Consider the following 4206-nt stretch of genomic DNA (forward strand, 5'->3'; position numbering starts at 1 on the left):
TCTGCACAGCAAAGGAGAAAATCAACAACACTAAAAGGCAACCTATGGTATGAGAGAAAATATTTGTGAATGACATACATGATAAAGGATTACTATCCAAAATATATAAAAACTACCAAACTCAACACCCAAAAAACAAATAATCCAGTTAAGAAATGGGCAGAAGACATGAAGAGTCATTTTTCCAAAGAAAACATACAAATGAAACATGTCATGAAATGATGCTTGGGATGCCTGGGTTGTTCAGCCAGTTAAGTGTCTGCCTTTGGCTCAGGTCATGATCTGATCCCAGGGTCCTGGGATGGAGTCCTGAATTGGGGGGTCCCTGCTCAGTGGGGAGTCTGCTTCTCCCTCTCCCTCTGCCTGCTGCTCTCCCTGCTTGTTCTCTCTCTCTCTGACAAATAAATAAAATCTTAATAAAAAAAAGATGCTCAACATCACTGATCATCAGGGAAATACAAATCAAAACTACCCTGAGATATCACCTTACACCTCTCAGAATGGCTAAAATTAACACCCCACAGGAAACAACAAATGTTGGTGAGAATTTGGAGAAACAGGAATTGTCTTGCTCTTTGGTTGGAATGCAAACTGGTGCAGCCACTCTGGAAAACATTACGGAGGTTCCATAAAAAGTTAAAAATAGAACTACCCTATGACTCAGCAATTACACTAGTAGGTATTTACCCAAAGGATAAAAAAATACTCAAAGGGATACATAAACCCTGATGTTTACAGCAGCATTATCAGCAATAGCCAAATTATGGAAAGAGCCTAAATATCCATCATCTAATAAATGGATAAAGAAGATACGGTGTGTGTGTGTGTGTGTGTGTGTGTGTGTGTGTGTGTGTGTGTGTGTGTGTATTTGGATATTACTCAGCTATAAAAAAGAATGGAGCTCTTCTGCCACCATTTTAAATTGAACTCCATACAACACTCCGCTGCACTTCTGTCATGACCTGGGCTGTGGGCCAGCAACCCTGGCTGACAACTCCACCATTATGGAGGACATGAAGGAGTACAGCAACATAGAGGAATTCACAGACTGATCCAAGATCAATGTAAGCAAGAATCAACAGGATGGGGCAGCTGGGTGGCTCAGATGTTTAGGCGTCTGCCTTTGGATCAGGTCATGATCCCACGATCCTGGGATTGAGTCCCGCATCAGGCTCTGCTTCTCCCTCTCTTTCTACTGCTCCTCCTGCTTGTGCTCTCTCACTCTCTGTCAAATAAATAGATAAAATCTTTAAAAATTTTTAAAAAAGAATCAACAGGATGATGGTAAAATGTTTATTGGAGGTTTGAGCTGGAATACAAGCAAGAAAGATCTGACTGAATATTTGTTTTGATTTGGGGAAGTTGTAGACTGTACAATTAAAACAGATCCAATGACTAGAAGATCAAGAGGATTTGGATTTGTGCTTTTGAAAGGTGCTGCTAGTGTTGATAATGTTTTGGAACTGAAAGAACACAAACTGGATGGCAGATTGATAGACCTCAAATGGACCAAAGATTTAAAAGGGAAAAAAAAAACCCAAAAAGGTTTTTGTGGATGGATTGAACCCAGATACTTCTGAAGAACAAATTAAAGACTATTTTTGGAGCCTTTGGAGAGATTGAAAATATTGAACTTCCCATGGATACAAAAACAAATGAAAGAAGAGGATTTTGTTTTATCACATATACAGATAAAGAGCTAATAGAGAAATTGTTAAAAAGCAGATATCATCAAATTGTTTCTGAGAAGTGTGAAATCAAAGTTGCACCAGCCAAAGAGGTATATAGGCAACAAAAAAGAGGAAGAGGTGTTGCAGCTGGTGGATGAGGTGGCACTAGGGGTTGTGGACGATGTCAGGGCCAAAACTGGAACCAAAGATTTAATAACTATTATGATCAAGGATATGGAAATTACAATAGTGTCTATGGTGGTGATCAAATCTATAGTCGCTATGGTGGCTATGATTATACTAGGTGTAACTTGGGAATTATGGATATGGACAGGGATATGCAGATTACAGCAGCCAACAGAGCACTTACAGCAAGGCGTCTTAAGGGTGTGGCAATCACCAAAACAACCACCAGCCATACTAAAGGAGGACTTTGGAAAAAACAGGAGGAGATTGCTAAAGTTGACCCATCCTGTAGGATGACATTGAAGATTGGTCTTCTGTTGATCTAAGATGATTATTTTGTAAAGGCCTTTCTAGTGTACAAGACACAACTGTATCCAAATGTATATAGCTGCCAATTAGTTTTCTTTTTTATTTTGTCTTTTGCTATCTGTTTTATGACTCGATGTGGATTTGTGTTTATACAGATTTTATTTGTATGATTTCATGTTAAACCTCAAATAAATGTTTCCTTATGTGAAAAAAAAAAAAAGGAATGAAATTTTGCCATTTGCCACAACGTGGATGGAGCTAGAGAGCAATATGCTATGTGAAATAAATCAGTCAGGGAAAGACAAATACCATATGATTTCACTCACATGTGGAATAAAAGAAACAAAACAGATGAACTTGGAGGGGGGAAGAAAGATGAATGTCATAAAACAGACTCTTAACTATAGAGAAAAACTGAAATTTGCTGGAGAGAAGGTGGGCGAGGGATGAGTTAAATGGGTGATGGGTATTAAGGAGGGCACTTGTGATGAGAACTGGGTGTTGTATGTAAGTGATGAATCACAAAATTCTGCACCTGAAACTAATATTACACTGTGTTAACTAATTGGAATTTAAGTAAAAACTTGAAAAAAAATCCAATAGAACGGATCAATTAAACCAGGAGTTGGTTCTTGGAAAAATCAATAAAATTGATAAACCTCTAGCCAGACTTATCAAAAAGAAAAGATAAAGACCCAAATAAATAAAATCACAAATGAGAGAACAGAAATAGCAACCAACTACACAGAAATACCAACAGTTATAATAGAATATTATGAAATTTATATACCAACATAAGGACAACCTAGAATAAATTGATAAATTCCTATAAACATGTAAAGTACCAAAATTGTAAAAGCAAGAAATGGAGAACTTGAACACACCAATAACCAGCAAAGAAATAGAATCAGTAATCAAAAAAATCCCAACAAACAAAAAACCATGGCCAGATGGCTTCATGATGAATTCTATCAAACATATAAAGAAGAGTTAATACCTATTCTTCTCAAACTATTCCAAAAAATAGAAATGGAAGGAAAACTTCCGTATTCATTCTGAGGCAAGCATTACCCTGATGCCAAAACCAGATAAAGACACCACAATAAAAGAACTACAGGCCAATAACTCTGATGAACATAGATTCAAGAATCCTCAATAAAATACTTAAAAACCAAATTGAACAAAGCATAAAAAAAATTATTCACTACATTCAAGTGTGATTTACTCCTGTCTTGCAGGAATGTGGCTCAATATTCACAAATCAATTAACATGATATACCACATTAATAAAAGAAATGATAAGAACCCTATGATCATCTCAATAGATTCAGAAGTAGCATTTGACATAGTAAAACACTCATTAATGATTAAAAAAAACCCTTCAACAACGTCAGTTTACCTCAACATAATAAAGGCAATATATGAAAAACCCACAGTTATTACCATCCTCAATGAAGAAAAATTGAGAACTCTTCCTCTATTGTCAAGAACAAAAGAAGGATGTCTGTCCACTCTTACCACTTTTATTCAACATAGTACAGGAAGTCCTAACAACGGCAATCAGACAACAAAAAGAAATAAAAGACATCTAAATCAGCAAGGAAGAAGTCAAACTTTCTTTATTTGCAGGTGACATGATTCTCTATATAGAAAACCCAAAAGACTCCACAAAAAGAAAAAAAAAAACCTTCTAGAAGGTATAAACAAATTCAGTAAAATTGTAGGATACTGAATCAACATACATAAATTTATTGGATTTCTATACACCAATAATGAATCAGCAGAAAGAGAAATTAAGGAAAGAACCCATTTATAATTCCATCAAAAACAGTAAGATATCTAGGAATAAACCTAACCAAAGATGTGAAAACCTATAATTTGAAAGCTGTAAGACACTTATGAAAGAAATTGAAGATGACACAAAGAAATGGAAAGACATTCCATGTTTGTGGTTTAGAAGAACAAATATTGTTAAAATATCTATACACCCAAAGCAATCTACAAGTTTGATGTCATCCCTATTAAAATACCATCAGCATTT

At 35.7% G+C, this 4206-nt stretch overlaps 1 pseudogene; it reads left to right on the forward strand.

Annotated features, from left to right (window-relative positions):
• The first annotated feature begins 895 nt into the window (after nucleotides 1–895).
• On the forward strand, nucleotides 896–2094 carry LOC113930433 (annotated as a pseudogene).
• Nucleotides 2095–4206: the final 2112 nt, after the last annotated feature.

The sequence above is a fragment of the Zalophus californianus genome, chromosome X, assembly GCF_009762305.2.
Source record: "Zalophus californianus isolate mZalCal1 chromosome X, mZalCal1.pri.v2, whole genome shotgun sequence".
Classification (NCBI taxonomy): Eukaryota; Metazoa; Chordata; class Mammalia; order Carnivora; family Otariidae; genus Zalophus; species Zalophus californianus.